Here is an 18,506-nt window from a genome sequence, read left to right as displayed (position 1 = left end):
GGGTGGTAATATGGTGCTCCAGTGGTTGCTAAGGTGATAAGTCTTTGCTCCAGTTGTTGCTAAGGTTTTAATTAAGTACTCCAGTGGTTGCTAGGGTGGGAATATGGTACTCCAGTGGTTGCTATGGTGTTATTACAGTCCCCCAGTGGTTGCTAGTGGGGTAATACGGTGCTCCAGTAGTTGCTAGGGTGTTAATACAGTGCTCCAGTTGTTGCTAGGGTGGTAAAACAGTACTCCAGTGGTTGCTAGGGTGGTAATATGGTGCTCCAGTGGTTGCTAGGGTGGTAATATGGTGCTCCAGTGGTTGCTAAGGTGATAATACTTTGCTTCAGTTGTTGCTAAGGTATTAATACAGTACTCCAGTGGTTGCTATGGTGGTAATATGTTGCTCCAGTGGTTTCAATGGTGCTAATAGGGTGCTCCAGTGGTTGCTAAGGTGATAATACTTTGATCCAGTTGTTGCTAAGGTATTAATAAAGTACTCCAGTGGTTGCTAGGGTGGTAATATGGTGCTCCAGTGTTTGCAAGGGTGGTAATACAGTGCTCCTCTGGTTGCTAGTGTGTTCTCAGTGGTTACTACAAACATTACTAGGTTCTCTTTTTTTAATGGCCCATAAATGTCTTGTGTCCATTCTATTAATTAAGGATGAAAAAATTTCAGGTGAAACTAGGCTAAGGTGCTTTCTTTCTCTTGCGTATATTCTAGCTTCCACGATGTGTTGTAAACTTGCGAAACATTGCGAACCTTACACGGCTGCCCTTTGAGAATCACCCATTCAGTCTGCGTTCAGTAATTATTCTACAGACCATCTGTCATGAACATATGATGAAGTGTTGGGAATATCTCCTGACCAGACCTGGTGACTGTAGTACAGGAACATTTTACATTCCAGAAAGCAGCTATTTTTAGACTCATCGTCCCTCTGGGGAACCTCGCAGGGTTTTAGCTCTGTGCTTCGGCTCTGATTAGAATTGAATGAAGCTCCACATGAGACCACACACACAGACACACACACATTCTCATACAGTAGATGTACGTATTTGCCTACAGTATGCTGATATTTATGTGGGGCTTGTAATTGTCTTGGGATTTAGATTACATTTAGACAACATTTAACATCCTCAAAATCTTTATGTTGCCCAAAAGGTTCTTTGTACTGTGAAAGGGTAAGAAAAATGAGAGATTTGACTTTATGAATGATTTTCAGGGGGAACCAAAAATGGTTCTTCTAAGGCATCACTGTGAAAAACCTTTCATACAGTAGCGCCTCTATTTTTAAGAGTGAACAGTGGATCTGACATTTTATCAATGCTTTTTTCCCGAGAATCAAATCTATGACCAAGTAAGTTAAAGCAACAAAACTTAATAAAGCACTAAAAATCTCATTACATTAAAAAAAATCTTATCCATCATTACTTATCCATCAGTATTATAAACCAAAGCTTGTATTTCATTCGTACAGTCCTCTAAACTCCAGGACATATGTGTCAGTGTGTTTTTGTGTTTTCTCTCCTATGGTCGTGTTTGTATAACTGGCATTACGCCTGGCATCTCAACAGGAGCTGGACGACGGGTACCGGCAGGCACCGGACCATTCCTGTCAACACCCACCCACAAATCCATCAGATTACACCAACCACTCACAGATATTGAGTCGAGGTGCCCGTGATGACTGCCTGCCAAATCTCTGAGGAACACATTCAAGAATGATTTACAAAATCAATGAAATCCTTTCATTAAAAGAAAATAGCATTCATTCCCTAATGCAGCAGCTCTACACCGGCAGAAATTACTCACATTCTGTGAAAATTCAAATTTTATGCTTTTCTTTCCCTGTTCGGCAGTATTCATGAGAAGAGATTATACAGCGCTTAAGGTGATAATATAAATAAAGACAAATGAACTCATCAATGAACTCGCATGGTGATCATTCAGCTCCATGTAATCTTGTTTATTGTGTACTATCATTTATCAGGAAAAAAACTTATTTAATGCTTTTTCTTGGTTATGTTGTTATATGTGTGGATCATTGCTTGTAATATTCTGTATGGGTGGCTCATGTGCCAAAAAAAGAAATAAAAAATTCAGATGAACAATCCAGGATCAAGTCCTGCCCTCTGTAAACATTACGTGACGCACCGGTGAAACACAATCATTGTCATGAGAAAGTTATGTCAACATTATGTGAATGTTGCTATGTTTGGTCAGGACTATCATTATAGGTACTCATCTATTATAGATAATGAACAGCCTGCTTTTATAAGACAGATGCAGTAACACAAATAAAAACATGAGACTCATTCACACACAGACAGCAGTCCCTCCAGAGTCAGAAACAATGATGTCTCTGTTAAATAAACACAATACTCAACCGTAACCCAAATACCAAACCTTCACAAACCGCATCTGAAATCAGTCATAAAAAAGTATAGGTTCATCTAAACATCATTTTAACCTCTGTAAAGCCTTTAACTGATTACAACCTGGCAAAATCATGATCTGATTATTTCTTTTAGCAAACCTAATCTTCAAACATCTATCACAATTAAATGTACGTATAAAAAACAGCCTCTCTTGATGCAAATATAAAATAAATGTTAGACCCAAATGAAAGAAGATTTGACCATGATGCAACCCAGAAGCAACAGCAGCATCTGTGAACTGACACCATAATCAGTTTTTCTATGAAATACGCTGAGTGGATTTCCTATTAGTGCATCATTCGAGCAACTAAATAAATCAACTTTGAGATGCAGAAGGAAAAATGTCACTGCCATCTCTGCCTGCGGGCGAAAGCAGATGGATCCTGGTGAGATAAGCCGGAGCCGGAAACTCCCCACACTGTCAGGTAAAATAGTGAATCAATGTCTGCTTGAAACTCCCATAGAGACAAATTACTGCTTAAATACTCAAAGCTCAGGAGACAAGAGAGTTCAGTATCAACTGTCCTACAAAAATAACAAACCCACAGTTTGTTTGTGCAAGCATCTTATTACGGCATACAGTAACGTTTTAGGGAAAATTGCCCTCTAGTGGCCAGCAGATTATTACAATCTGTGGTGGCGTTTCAAGATTGTTTGCCTCATGCATCGCATTTATATTTCTGCATTTGTATAAGTAGCAATGGTTTCATAAACATTTATGGTTTTAAAGATATTTCAAAAAAAGTGTTAAGAGGTTTTGCACTGCCTTCAACAACTTTAAAGCTTTATAATGCATCACACTGTGTAGTATGTACGCTTATAATGTTTATGCATGTTTATAATGTGATTAATTTAATTTAATTTAATTTAATTTAATTTAATTTAATTTAATTTAATTTAATTTAATTTAATTTAATTTAATTTAATTTAATTTAACTTAATTTAATTTAATTTAATTTAATTTAATTTAATTTAATTTAATTTAATTGCAGAATCACAGTGCCAAAAACACTTCACCCAAACATTTTATGCATAAATATGCACTATGTATCGCCATCGCATAGCCTCTCTAACTACACAATAATGGAGGAATCTGCATTAAAGGCGCTCTAAGCGAATCTGTGTGACGTCACTTTTTGTTGATGTTTGAACTGTTTTCAAACAAACGGAGCATAGCTAACTCCTCCCCCTGCCCCTCACTTCCGTGCTTTCATGAACGCGACCAACCCCCAATCCTTCTTGTCGTTTATTAGCTGGAACACTTTGTTATGTTTCGTGGTGCTAGGTTTGGCCACTGTGTTGTTATTGCCGTTTGTGGGCTGTCTACAGAGATCGCATTTTTTTACAGTTTGATCAGCTGTCAGGTAGCAAGCAGATAGTAGCAAGGAGAAGTTTGCTGTATGTAACAAAAATGTTTTATGGTCTACAACGCGTGAATTCACTTAGAGCACCTTTAAGAAAACTAAATTTACCATTAAAAGGCTGTTTGTGGTTTGTTATGTGTTTCTAATGTTATCAACAGCCTGTCCTCCCTGCTGAAAAAATAACAGCATACCAGCAAGACCAGCATATGTTGTGTTTTGGTGCTGGTTTGCTAACCACTAGCTAAACCAGCATCAGCACCAGCTAAACCAGCACCAAACCAGCATTTGCACCAGCTAAACCAGCACCAAACCAGCATAAGAACCAGCATCCCATGCTGGTCATACCAGCAAGACCAGTATATATTGTGTTTTGGTGCTGGTATGCTGGTGACCACTAGCTAAACCAACATCAAACCAGCATAGCATGCTGGTTTGATGCTGTTTTTATCAGCAGGGCTAGCCTGACACGTGCTAACATGTACAAATATAATGAAATATAATGATAAAATTATCTACTACAAAAGCGATACTCTGTGGATGAATGTTTGTTGGGAATTGTGCCCATGTTGCCTTGTTTTTGAGATCTTCATACATGATGATGTTTATAGTACCCAACTGTTAGCAATCGCTCGTCTTTTACAGACACATAAAAACTTTAAAAAGCACGAGTGGGGGTATTTACTGGTGTGTTTTATGTCAAATAATAAACATGAAAATATCTTTCTTGCGTTCACCCAAATTCGTATTTAGCCAAAACCCCGTTTTAAAAGCCCATTGTGTGTAGGACGATGGAACCGGAAGTTTTAACTTACTTTTGGGTTTTGCCTAAAAATACATCATCCCTGCGGCACTCGGTTTAATAACTGTTTGAGATGTGACTTCTGATTCCAGACTTTATTATCTTGGCAAATCTGAGCCCAGTTTGAGAATCAGGCGACGTTAGCAGAAGTGTCCAATTGCTCTCAATTGCATTTAATCTGATTGCTGTCTAGAAGAAGTAATTAAGAAATTAAAGTTTCTTTCCTACGGGCTGGTTTGTCCCATCTGCATTCAAGTCTGTGCTTCAACCTTCATCAATTTAATCTCTCAGAAATGAAAAGCGATGGTGCGGTCGATGCAAATCAACGTTCCCATCCAACACTGTCACAGTGAAAGAAGAAATATGAGAAGATCAACGCAACAGAGTTGTTAAAGAGTTTGTGTTGATCACACTCATCACATGTCTGCTAATGCATTTATGTGGACATAAAGTAAACACACTATTAAGGATCATGAGATGTAGATTTATGTTTCCTTTGCTGATATATATTTAATTGAAATGGAAAGTCGAGACAGGACACATTAAAAGGTTCATGTCCTCTTTAAAATGGCCAATAGATTTAGTTTATGTTACAGCAAACAGATGCTTCACTTTGATCTGGTTAGCAGATGGCAGGTGGTGCTATAAGGAGAGACGTTCTCAATCCACTTCCAAGCTTTTTTCAAAAGAGAAATAATATCAACTTTTAATACGTGTATCTGCTTTTTCTCAACTTTTAAGAAGAGTACACTAGCATACAGATAGACGTCTACAAAACTGCATTTTTAATTGTAACAAAATGCAATATGTTAGCATAGTTTATGGTTAAAAGAACACATTATTTTTCATATACTGTACATTATTGTAGCTCCTCTTTGCCCCGCCTTTTTGTAACACCTCAATTTGAAAGGACAGTGTGTTCTGATTGGCCAGCTACCCAATGCATTTTGATTGGCCAAATATCTCAAGTGCGTAAACGGAAATGTGACGCTCCTTACCATATTTGGAAGATCAGCTCCCAAAGCAATTGTGAAGGGAGATAAAATTGGCTTTACTATCAAAATGAGTCTGAATCTGATCCAGAAAATGCAGATGAGCGAGCTGATCGATTAACTTTGCCAGCGTGACTTTAGCAGAACGTATAAAAGATTTCTGTATTTTACTGTTGAATAATGGTAATATTCTTTGTCGTCATCTAACGTTACTGCAAATAAATCATTCATGTCTTTGGGAAGAACCCATTAAACATCCGTATCAGCATACAGACTCGTGTGTGTTTTCAACAGGCTGTATAATGAGTTTAAATAGCAAATCTTTGATCAAATTTTAAATAAAAAGTTGAGATAATTGCATTTTTGTAAAGGACTTTTGTTAGAGATCAGATTCAGAACGATGATCAAAACATACAGGACGTTTTTACTGTTTTTGGATCAGTGGATGCTTTAGTGTTTTATAAGTTGGGTAAGAGCGCCACCAAGTGGATAATAGCGAAAAAATTGATTGATTGCCCATAAAAACTCGTCATTGGCCGGGAAGTGTTTTGTGGGTTGGACCCAAAGTGAAATGAGGCGGGTCGTGCAAAGTCACTGGGTAAATACAGAAATCTTTTATGTTCTGCTGAAGTCACGCTGGCAAAGTTAATCGATCAGCATGCTAATCTACATTTTCTGGGTCAGATTCGGACTCATTTTGATAGTAAAGCCGATTTTATGTCCTTTCATAATTGCTTTGGGAGCTGATCTTCCAAATATGGTAAGGAGCATCACATTTCCGTTTACGCACTTGAGATATCACAACACATTGGGTAGCTGGCCAATCAGATCACACTGTACTTTCTTAGAATGATGATCAAATTGAGGTTTTACAGAAAGGCGGTAAATGTCAAAAAAAAACAATTTAGTTCAATTAATGACAAGCAATGACAATGATATTGATATGATAAACCATAAGTTATTTTGGTATTGCAATTAAACATACATTTTATTAATCAACTGTGATGGAAATAAGTTGGGCAATTCCATGGAAACGTTTTGAAAAGTTAAAATTTTATTTGAGATACCTCAGATTCAATATTTGGTTGTTTAAAATACCCATGCAAAGTCTCTGTTAAAGTTTTTGAAGCATTTGTAATTATTTTCCATAGTTAAGTAAGTGCAAATTTCAGAATTGTCTCATCCATAACAGAAAGCTGTCACCAAAATGGGTTTAAGCTGTCACTAGGGCAGTGCCCTTTAAAGGGGACATTTACACTTTTTTAAGATGTAAAATAAGCCTTTGATGTCCCCAGAGTATGTTTGTGAAGTTTTAGCTCAAAATACCCCACAGATCATTTATTATATCATGTTAAAATTGCCACTTTGTAGCTATAAGCAAAAATGTCATAGCAGGCAAAAACGTTTTGCGTGTGTTCTTAAGCAAATGAGCTGATCTTTGTGCAAAATAGCAATGCCGTGGTTCTTCTGACATCACAAGGGGAACCAAATTCCAATGAGGAAATTTTTCACATGCTTGCAGAGAATGGTTTACCAAAACTAAGTTACTAGGTTGATCTTTTTTACATTTTCTAGATTGATAAAAGCACTGGGGACCCAATTATAGCACTTAAACATGGATGAAGTCAGATTTTCCTGATATATCCGCTTTAACTCATTCACCCCCATTGACGAGTTATCTCGTCAATTATGAGTTAATATTTAACTAATAAATATGCCTTTCTGGACGAATTTCACAGTGAAAGTGTAATACCGCTTTGTCCACTAGATGGCGGCAAACCGAATTTATCAAAAACGGAAGTTAAAAAGATTTAATGATTGATTTTAACTGCCTTTATGTTTGATAGTCATTCTGAGTCTGATCTCTAACATATATTCCTTTACAAAAACGCAATTTTTTAAGCTTTTTGCTCAAAATGTTGTATTTTTAAAGAGAAATATCCATATTTCAGTGGTTAAATTAAGTGGAAAAAGTAAATATATATTGAAAGTTTTTCCCCATTTTGTTTGTTTGTTTGTTTATTGTTTGTTTGAAAGCAGAGGGTGTGTTCTTTAATTTGATATAATTTGTATGTATGTTTATATATTTATAGAAGATAATTATTCCTGCAAGGAATTTTGTGAAACTTTTGTTAAAATCACAAAAATGCAGGTAGGCAACTTTTATCAAAAAGGCTGGCGGTGAATGAGTTAAAAGTGTCCTAATATGTAACATTAGGTACAGATATGAATACATTTGATACCAATATGTACATCTGAGGTACTAAGATGAACTCTTTAGATGCAAAATTGTAAAGGTGGCCGACCCAGTACAACTTTTAATAATTTTAATGACAGCATTTTTTTAGGGTAAACATTCAGTAATTGTTTTGGCTCTCACAAATAAGTGCTAAAACCTTATGTTTTCTGCATTATCCAAGATCTTTGCTGTGCAAGTTTTTATCCTCCATTCATTAGCGATGCCTGATGAGATACCATCACTGAACAGTATATATTGCTTATATTTAGGATGAATAATTAAACTCTTAAACATCTAAAGACCAGAACATTAGACATCTGGCTCTTTGGACGGTGTACACCTCAACAACCTGAGAGAGTTTTGCACGAGCAGCACTTTTCTTTTCTTCAGAAAGTAAAACTCTTGCGATGCATTTTGTTTATCAAGCTTTCCACAACAGAACAGAATCAGAAACCGCTCCCGCAGACGTCGTAAATTTGCTTATTAAGCTGAAAGCTTTTCAGCGGCCAAAACGAGTCAATCTAGTGTTGCAGTGAAATCTTGCTGATTGTAGTTTATCTGGTATATCTGACCTCACCGAGCTACACCGCCTGCTGTCTGCTGCACTGCGGTGCAACAGGGAGGCAGGGCGTTAGTGTTCATCGATGGACCGATGCGGCACACAAGATCCCCCGAGAGACGCTGATGAGAGTCTAGTGCACACTAGCTGTGATGTACGAGCCAATAAAACTGCTAGAGCTCAAAATGAATCGTCTCGCAGACACTAATAGACCTGCAGTCGCTTCAGTCATACCTTTCCTTAGACATCATCTAGTGGATCAAATATGTAAGAAACATTTTAGGTCATTCATAGGAAAAAAGATGGTGGCCACGTATTAAAGATCATGTGAAGAATGCATCACATTTTACCACAAAACAAAAGCAGTAAGATATGTTCTGTTGTTACTTAACTGTCAGGAAGATAAGGTCATAAAGATCACACTTTAAATAATATCAAATCCAAAAACATTGGTCATGTATATAGCTGAAATTTCACTTTCTAGTCTTCATAATATCCAAAAGCTTTAGCCATGTAAATCAAAGAACGTCTGTTTGAATCATATTGTAGATCTTATTTTCATCCATATGGCTTTGAGGAATCCATAGTTGGTTTTGAAATGTTGGCTCAAAAGATTAAAGGATTACAATCAGACCCAACATGCCAAGGTTTGTCTTACAAGGTTTGTCTTACAAGGTTTGTCTTACGAGGGTGTCCGGGTTCCCTAATTTCAAACACACCGACCCCGATTAACCAAACCTGTCCGAGTCAAAGCAAAACCTGTCATTCGACTTCATTTCCATGTGTAAAGATTTTCCATTTCACAGGCATCTGTTACGCTGATATGAGTTAGTGGCGTTGATCTCTGATTATAAATGACTCTGTCAGCGAGCCTGAATGGCGGTATATCATGAGATTACTATGATAAAGGTGTTCATTCAACCAGAAGAGATTTTATTGTTGCCTATTAACAGCTTAGGAGACACAATCAAGATCTAAAAACCAGTCAATTGTTATCTGTAATTGTTATCTATTGTCAGTTGTTAGCTATGCGGTAGCAACAATTTACAATAAGTTTCTATTTGTGACCCTGGACCATAAAAGCAGTCATTAGGGTCAATTTATGGAAATAGTTTGATGAAGATGTAAGGTTTGTTAGTCGATTTTTCGATTAATCTTTTTTTTTTACGTGGTAAAATCGATTCTCAAAGGCCACGAATCGATTTTTTTTATGAAATAACCTGATCCTGTTTGATCAAGGAATGTGACTGTTCTGACTTGCATCAAAATTGTATTGTATTTAACATAATTGTATGCATTTGAAAATTAGAGATGGGTACTGTTTTAATGTACCCAAGTGTATGTACGATAAAAGAGTTAATATACAGATTTGTGGCTATTAATTTCTTTTTATTAATTACCCACTTAACTTATGTTCACTGTTCTTTTTTATAAATATAGTATTTGTATTAAATCTATATTCATTGAGTTGAATCGAGTATAAAAAACGAACCGAGAATCAAAACCGTAAATCGAACTGAGAATCGAAATTGAATCGATCTGGATTATCTGAATCAATACCCAGCCCCAGTTCGAATTATGTCAAAGATTATGAGGGGGTCCCCTAGTTAAGCCCTCACCCCTCGACGAAGCCCCCTCTGTCATTGTGGGATCTCTGTGATTTCACTAAGTAAGATGTGATCGCGAATCAACATTTTTTGTATGTCCTGGATCAACGTTTTAATCAAAGAAACCCCAAATGACCCTCAACTCAACACTAACCATTTTGAACCCTTAAATTAGTGTGAAATAATAGCTTGAGGAGGATTTTTTAAAAGCCTCTAATCCTAAAGATAATAATTAAAGATAATAACTAAAGATTCTTCCTGTCAGCAAGGTGACCCTTACGAAAATTAACCATGTTTATTGTGGTAAAAGTGTAGTAACTATAGTTTTTTTGGGTTGTTTGATTACTACATTAGGCAACATTTGAAGTGGATCAAAACTTTTCAAAAAAGTTGTCCTAAAACGAAAATGTCATAGGACAACTTTGATTAACTTTTTTGATCCACTTCAAATGTAGACTAGCAGCAAAACCGTGGTTTAAAAACTAATGATAAAGACATTTTTTATATATTTACGGTAGGAAATTTACAATATATCTTCATGGTCTTTGATCTTTCCTTAATCTCCTAATGATTTTTGGCATTAAAAAAAATCTATAATTTTGACCCATGCAAAGTATTTTTGTCTACCTGTATCTCACATTAGTTAAACTAACATTAGAAAATGAAGTAACATTTATCTTAACTAATGACAATGAATAGAGCATTATTGTGAAATGTTACAGATAAAGTCTATAGAGATTGAAATGAATGCTCATCAGATCAGATGAGATCAAAGCTCAACACTTCTTATCCGGTCTGTCTCTCTCTCTGTACAATAGTTTGGACTTTAGCACCTTTAACACTTCCTTGATTGTCGGAAAAAAATCGCTCAAGTGCTAGTTCAAGAAAAGTGGGCATCAAGGGCACACAATGACTAAAAAGGGGCCCATGAACACCTGTCTGGAACCTGAAATAACAAATGTGACACCCAATGGTTTTGTGGACTTATCGGACACGTGCACACGATGGCCACTGTGAACAGTGTTGGCTTTATTCTTCATTCGTCTTCATTATTTAACTACGCCTTCTCTTAACTGTCTGTCATGTTACTGTGAATGACCTTTGACCTCTACTCATGTGACTAAACAATGAAACACTTCTTAGAGATTCCGAAACTTTCTACTAGTTACATAATCAGTCAAGCGTGAGCCGGTCAAACCATTAGTCCCACGGGAATCAGGGAAGGCTGAGTACTGCGCTGTATGATAATCTGATAAGAACATAAGTCAATGCATTACAGAGAAATCACATCATATTCACTGTTACTATGAGATAATTATCTGCATGTTTCATTTCAACATGCATGATGATGATGTTATTTGCATTCAAACCAAACATTTTAGACAATTTGCTCATTTTTGCACCGCTGTCATGATTTAACACATCACACATCTTTATAGAGAACAACAAAGATGCACACAGTCTAAAAAAGGAACTAAACTAGCTTTTTTTCAGTGAAAATATTTTTCAATTGCCTTTTTGTCTTCAATTTTTCCAGGAGGCAAAACCACAATGAGCGTTAAAAATAAATGTATCATGTTTATTTTAAGATGACAATCTCTCTTAGACAACAGTCACGCAAACTCCACTTGTGAACTGAAATTTCACAGCCATTTTAAGCACAAGAGAGGATTATTTACAATAGATGCTTATTTAAAAGCATACAAGCATTTTAATAAAAGCAGTTAAAACGCCAACTGGATCAAGATACTTGCACATGAAAAAAACGAATTATCTGGGCAAGTGCACCATAACCAAAATTATATATATATTCATCTGTTCACTTTCTGGCATTGTTTGATTCCAGCTCAGAGCTTTGACCTACTGAACACATTACTGAACATTAGAAAACCTTCAGCTCCACCTTATGGCAATAAATGAAATCACAAATCATATGTTCAGTATGAAGAGAGCGCCACCTGCCTGATTCATGATGAAAGTGAATGACAGAAACTCTATATAGGAATGTTTTTGGTCAAAATAGTTTGATTAGATAAGAAGCATTTTGCATATTTTACAAAAGCATTATTATAATTTATTAAGCATTGAATGCTCCAAAATGTATTACGACATAACAATAAGGTTATTAGGGTAGCAAATAAACATTAATGTTTTGTCAAATGCAACATGTGGGCCAACACATTTCAAAGCCCCCACACTTCTCTCATTTGGAATAATGGCAATATGACAATAAATCTCTATTTTAAAGCAATTGGTTTAACAGGGACATGAATCATCTTTTAAAAGTGTCATAGAGAGAAAATCTGTCTTTTTCCATGTTTAAGTGCTATAATTGGGTCCCCAGTGCTTCTATCAAACTAGAAAATGTGAAAAAGATCAACCCAGTAACTTAGTTTTGGTAAACTATTCTCTGCAAGCATGTGAAAAAATAGATCATTGAAATTTGCTTCCCCCTTGTGATGTCAGAAGGGGATCTTATTATAATAATACCGCCCCTTAATCTGCACTATCCAACCACGGGACCGCTATTTACAGCAGAGAGAAAATAATTGACAGCACAATTGAGTTTCAATTTCATCAAACAATTATTATGGTGATCAGTGTTTGCTTTATCGTCAGCTCATTTGCACACACCAACAAAGTGGCAATTTTAACATGCTATAACAAATTTTTAAACATTATTTTGAGCTAAAACTTGGGCATTCTGGGGACACTTAAGACTTATTTTACATCTTAAAAAATCTCATAATATGTCCATTTTAAATATGTTTGATATTTATAGTAATCCTTTAACTTTTTGAACAATTCATGCAAACCTACAGTTTCCTTTTCAGTTTCTGTGAGAAGAAGATGCTGACTCGTTTGTTTTTGTATTGCAAAATTGTCCAAATGTTTGGTTAGAATTGGCAGACTTTGTTTTAAGATTTGTCAAATATGTTTTTGCATTAAAGGATGTTATTATGTATTATGAAAACAATGTTTACAAAGATCTTGAAAACATTTTTAATTTACTAATATTGCTGGCAAAAAATTATATACATAAGCAAAAATATTTAAATGTTTATGTTGTTCATTGTTGTCTTTGAAAATGTTAAAAAACAAAAAATCATTAATGTGCTTAAAACACTGTGATAAAATCTTAGGATCCCAGTAAATATTTGTATTACACTTTTACACTATTATACTTGTTTACTGTGCTGACTCTCACAGTTGTTTTGTAAATGTTATTCTCAATAAAAACACATTTCAAAGCTTAATTTAAAATCATATCAATTATTAGTCAAATAACTCTCTTACCTTTATTTGTTGTGGACATTTGGTTTAGAAATCCATGATTGACAAATGCAGATGATGTAAACACGTCTTCATTAAGACATTATGTGAAGGATAATAAAAGTATATCCTACTGTTTGTGGTATTAAACCAGCAAAGAGTGTTCAGCATCAATATTTATATTTCTGTTAAACAAATGCATTAGACTTTAACGAAGAAACTACATGATAAAATAAACCTTTACCAAAGTGATCTGTTACCTCCTTCCCATAACACATGTTCACGTGATTCTTTTGTAATTCCACCTGACCCAGGTGCAGTTTCTTTAGCCTTGTTCGAATTCATGAGGCGCCGCAAGAATCGACAGCCGGATGACGTCAAAGTATCGCGAGAGCGAGACGAAAATGATTTCTTGAATCATTCTCGCGGTATTTTGACGTCATCAGGCTGTCGGTTCTTGCGGCGCCGCATGAAGTCGAACAAGCCTATTATTTATTTTCTAAGTAGTTTGCCACCTAGTGGATAATAAAAACATTGCAACACACACAAAAAAACGTTAAAATCAAGTCATTCTTTCATGCAACCAATCCATAAATTAAAACAAAGTTTATATTTTGCTGTTTTATCTCTGTCTGCTTCACCAGTAACAAACAAATTTAGTCAATAGCTTCATGCTCTGTATTTAGACATCATGTTTTAACAGAATATTGCACACAGTACTTGTTATAACTGTACAGTAAATGCATATCTTCTCAATACAAATGATCACTTTCAATAAATGAGGAGTTTGAGGTCTTAATATCTTAATCAGAAAGAGCATCAGTACATTATTTACTTTGGTCTGAAAATAGTCATAATAACGTAGAAGGAAATTAGGTTTGTGGTCTGTGTTATTTGTTTTATATACATTAGTCACAGTTATTGTTTTACGTCTATGAAAATCTCTAAGCATGACAGTATCCTGTGTCCAGGACAGATTTTCTGATTGTTATGACGTTAGATCACATTAGTCATCTAAAAGCCTTCATTTCTACACAAATGACCTTGAACGTTCACATCAGACACGTTCACGACAATTACGGCAAAAAGAATTTGGATAATTTGTTAATGTTAAATGGAAGGTTATTGTGAACATGTAAATGTGATGATCTCCACCTGTGGTTACACGGATAGGACACCTGTGTGAGGAGAACTGACTTCATACATCCACTGGCCAATCATTCAATAAAAACTAAAGCAAAGTTTGTTTTGAGAAATGCTTTGTAGAGAACACATACTTTAATTATTTAGTTATCAAACACAATGAAATTTAAACAAACATGTGATGACTCAACAAATCATTTTTTTATTCACTTTTGGTGGCCTGCAGTGCATTACAACATACACATTTGTGTCAGTATGTGTGGTGTTAAAACCCATGACCTTTTGTGCTGCTAATGCAATGCTTGAACACTGAACTATACAGGAGCAGACATTCATATTCAACGTAAGGCAAATATTTTTTTTAAAGAGTGCCATAGGGATGATATATTTTTGTAAGCATTCACTTCCAGTGCCATCGTTCCGAAATGAATAAGTTTTTTTAATAAGGTTTTGGTTAAACACCTTAAAGAGATAGTTCACCCCAAAATGAAAATTCTGTCATCGTTTTCTAACCTCATGTTGTTCTAAACCTGTATGAATTTCTTTTTTCTGATGAACATAAAAGAAGATATTTTAATAAATGATGGTAAGCACACAGCTGATTGTATCCATTGACTTATAGGAAAAACAAATATGATGGAATTCAATGTGTACCATCAACTGTGTGCTTACCAGGAGGGGCAACCTTCCAATCTCTGATAAAGCCAACACGGAAGTGACTTTAAATGCAATTGCAATTCATCGACAGGCCACTAGAGGCTGATTAGACTCAATTCCCATAGACATCTATGTTAAAATGCCCAACTTTACAGCAGATAAAAATTATGTTTACAGCCTGGCACAATTTTTTTTTTGGTCTATAAAGCTAATTTTTTCCTTCATGACAACTGTAAGTTGTTTATTTGTTACTCATCTGTTTCAATTATATCAAGTCTTAAAGTTCTGCATAATTAGGGCGTGGCCACTTGAGTGATGGGTGAACTGCCACTGTTGTCACTAGAGTTGAGCTAGGTGGGCGTAGTTTCATCAACCAGCCATCTGAACTTCACTCATGTCTCGCCACTTTACCCAATTTCGGATATTCGCGAGTGATGCACAGTGACATGCGGCCAAGATGGCGACGACAGGCATCGCCTACATTGGCCCTGTCCAAAAATGGCACACTCCGGACTTATGGTCCTCCTCAGAGTCCACACTTTGATGACATCATGTAGTGCATACTTTAGGGCAGTGGTTCTCAAATTTTTTCCGCGTGCGGCCCCCCTTGTGTACGGTGCATTCTTTGCGGCCCCCCAAAGAAAATTTATGACAAAAACTGTTCTAAAATGTACTTTTTAATTAAACAAAACATATTAAGTTATACAAAGTAGTGCTGTTGGTTAGTAGGTTTATTTTTATTAGGTTTAATCACACAGAATTCATGATAAATGAATGTATTTTATAAAATGTCATAAAACTGGGGCCCCCCTGGCACCATCTCGCGGCCCCCAGTTTAAGAACCACTGCTTTAGGGACGCTTGATGTGAGTCCACGTGGGTGCACCAGAGTCGTATTTTGGGACAGACTCAAGCATCACGATGGAAATATGAAGAGAAGTTGCCCATTATTGTAAACTCCTCCCTTCCATCGTCTGATTGGTCTGATTGCTCTTTTGCAAGGAATTCTGGGTTGGTAAGGTGCGCAAAGCCTGCTGCAGTGCGGGCTTCGCCACAGACCGCATCAAGAGGGCAAAGGGGGCGGTGATGAGCACACTTCAAAGGGTAAAAATGACAATATGGAAGTCAGTGGTTACAATTAGCTGTGTGCTTTCCATCATTTCACATTCATACAGGGTTAGAATTAGAAAATGATGACAGAATTTTCATTTATGGATGAACTATCACTTTAAACCAGATCTTGGGTGATCACAAGCCCAAAATATTTTCATGTTTTATTCTACAACATAAAACACAACAATAATCCCCCGACATGTGACTTTTAAAACTTTATACCACCTTTAAACATCAGATGCTAACAAGTCCCATATGGCATTTTGAAATATGAATACATACATTTTTTTCACATATATATTTTTGCATTTTTTATATTTTGAAATATATTTTAAGGCATTTATATTCACGTTGCACTGGAAGAAAAACTTTGTTTGTTACAAACCTGTAAACAACTGCTCGGTTATTGTTAATCAACCATTTTAAAACAACCCATTATTTGGGTCATTTTAACCCAGAAATGTGTTCTGTCCTATAGTTACCCAGGCCTGTGTTAAAAACAACCCAAATCTTTTTTAGAGTGGCATGAAGTCGACAACACCTATTAGCGCTGTGCCTTGAATTGATAAAAATGTCAACTTGTGATTAACACCGTTCATTTTAGGCCCTGGCTATAGCCCATAAACTGTTGGCTATTCACCAGCTGATATATGAAACATATGAATCATACCTCATCCTGATGAAAAGATATCTGTGCTGACCTACACCAGTAGTTATGACAGATGCAGTGGGTTTGGTCCGAGAGGTTTTAGTCATGGGTTATGAATGAAGGGAGAGACTTTTCTCAGAATTTCTCTCTGGAGTTTTAGTCGCGTAAAGCAGCCGCAGTCCTGTGCTCTCTCTCTCTCTCTCTCTCTCTCTCTCTCTCTCTTTTCTCAGAAGATGGAAACTTCTGGCATGTGTAAACAGGATATAAGACAAAGAAACACAACACAACACACACCTTTTGCTTTAAAGCAGTTTATTCTCTAAATACTGCATTTGTCCTTCTTTGGCTTGTCATTGTCATGACCACAACAGGCAGACGTTCAGTTTGATGTCATCATTGTGATACCGTTTCACAACTGAGATTCTGCAATATTATTTGGAAATGTGCTTCATTTTATGTTTTAAACATATACACAAATTGAATAATGTAAAGTCTTCACTATACTTTTACATCTGGTTATACTTTAAATTTGGGACATTTGTTTGATAGACAGTATATTTTAAAGAGACAACAGGAAAGTATCGCGTGGAAGGGGATCGGTAAAGAGCCTTGAGCCGGGTTTCAAACTCAGGTTGCCGGAAGTGCATCTGCACCACGTCACACAATCGGCTCCAATATATTTTAAATTATTTATTAAGCAGATTGTCAAGGTTGGCAAGACAAGAACCCAAGCGCAGACGGATGTAACAAAAAACACTGATAACTTTAATAAAGAGACAAAAACAGAAAAACAAAACCCACGAGGGGCAAAACATCATAAATACAAGATAACAAAAACACTGACTAAACTAGAATGAGACAAACAAACTACTAAATAACAATAAACTAGACAGGATACGTTTAGCACACGAAAGACAAATGCACAAGCAAAGAACATCAAGCACAAGGACTTTAAAAAGGGACAAAATAAATGACATACACCTGGAAATCATTACAAGTAAGGGACTGGGGAAAAAGTGACGAGACCCGGGAAATGCGTGGTCAGAATAAACCAATACTAAAACCACGCATCTCCCACATAAAACATGGTACTGCCAGGACCCTGTCACAAAGACTAGAAATAATTTAAGACATGATTCTGACAGGATCCTGACACAAATACTTATAAAACAATACATTTAAAAATAGATATATGTACACATATCCTATAAAGACACTGAATAGATGTTTGAATTTCATTTAATAACAATGCAAATTCAGTATGCAGTATGTGTAGAGTTGATAAAGACCATTTTTATACATTTTTCAAATGCAGATCTTAAGTTGCCTGTGCATGACAAAAATAAATTATATTTACATTAATCCATTTGGCAGACGCTTTTATCCAAAGCAACTTACAGCATTGCATTACAAGGTATAGATTTTATCTTCATGCCTGAGATCGAACCCACAAACTTTTATACTTGTAACGCAGTGCTTCAGCATTGTAACCTGAACCGTACAAACAGATATCTCTATTGATTTGTCTGCCCACGCTACATTAGTAACATTTCTTAGTTGAATTTAATCATCAGAAATGTATCTCTGTGACATACTCTGAGAATAAAGATGCATGTATTCCTGACAATGCCAAAAATACAATTCTGAGTACTATAACAGTGTTTGTTCTGCTTTTTCATGAACCGCCT

General features: G+C 36.0%; 1 long non-coding RNA gene across 3 annotated transcripts in view; it reads right to left on the bottom strand.

The window, feature by feature from the left end:
• Positions 1-13,543, bottom strand: part of LOC129445104 (uncharacterized) — a 70,156-nt gene extending 56,613 nt beyond the window's left edge. For all 3 annotated transcript variants that reach the window (XR_008644713.2, XR_008644711.2, XR_008644712.2), the window contains exon 1: positions 13,282-13,543. This is a non-coding gene — a long non-coding RNA (uncharacterized lncRNA). The remainder of the gene's footprint in view (positions 1-13,281) is intronic.
• Between the last annotated feature and the right edge of the window lie 4,963 nt (positions 13,544-18,506).

This window comes from Misgurnus anguillicaudatus, chromosome 3 (assembly GCF_027580225.2).
Source record: "Misgurnus anguillicaudatus chromosome 3, ASM2758022v2, whole genome shotgun sequence".
Taxonomy (NCBI): Eukaryota; Metazoa; Chordata; class Actinopteri; order Cypriniformes; family Cobitidae; genus Misgurnus; species Misgurnus anguillicaudatus.
The sequence above is the reverse complement of the archived record's forward strand: the minus strand, read 5'-3'. Positions and strand labels throughout refer to the sequence as shown.